The sequence below is a fragment of the Porites lutea genome, chromosome 3 (assembly GCF_958299795.1).
Source record: "Porites lutea chromosome 3, jaPorLute2.1, whole genome shotgun sequence".
Lineage (NCBI taxonomy): Eukaryota > Metazoa > Cnidaria > Anthozoa > Scleractinia > Poritidae > Porites > Porites lutea.
In genome coordinates this window covers 4981553-4982036 of record NC_133203.1, presented here as the reverse complement: position 1 = coordinate 4982036, position 484 = coordinate 4981553, and the positions used below count along the sequence as shown (strand labels likewise).

Genomic DNA, 484 nt, shown 5'->3' with positions numbered 1-484 from the left:
CTCAGACGGCAGCTCTGGCAGCAGCTCTGGGACCTAGAATGAAATGAACCAGCACGCAACCGGGAACCTGCTCTGTTTCCCGGCTTTTGCAAAACTCTTGCATAACTATTGCAAGCTCTTGCATAATGCAGTTTTCTTGTGCGCATGCCTGGGCGGCAAAAATTATGGGTCAATTTGGAACAAGGATCAGGGACTACGGAGAATGGATTTGTGAACTTAAGAATCGAAAATAAAAAATCTCTGACTTCTGACATTCCACTTGCAACTTTTTTTTCAATACGATTATAGGACTATCTTTAAAACAACCTGAATTTGCGATTTTTAGCCTCTTCAAGGGAACATACCTTTTTCTTCATTGCCAGGGTTTGGTATAATGGTATATACATAAATTTTTGGTGCAAGGCCAATGGTGGTTTTTTTTTTCTATGAATCTGCTGGTTAACAAATGGAAATTTGATAACCCATAACAAAAGAAAATTCGATA

General features: G+C 39.3%; 1 protein-coding gene across 1 annotated transcript in view; it reads right to left on the bottom strand.

The window, feature by feature from the left end:
• The window catches only part of LOC140930269 (proton-coupled zinc antiporter SLC30A2-like), a 12331-nt gene extending 12290 nt beyond the window's left edge, over nucleotides 1–41 (bottom strand). Inside the window, exon 1 of the mRNA XM_073379946.1 lies at nucleotides 1–41. This exon is cut by the window's left edge and continues 389 nt beyond it. The gene's annotated coding sequence lies outside the window, so the exon portion shown is untranslated.
• Between the last annotated feature and the right edge of the window lie 443 nt (nucleotides 42–484).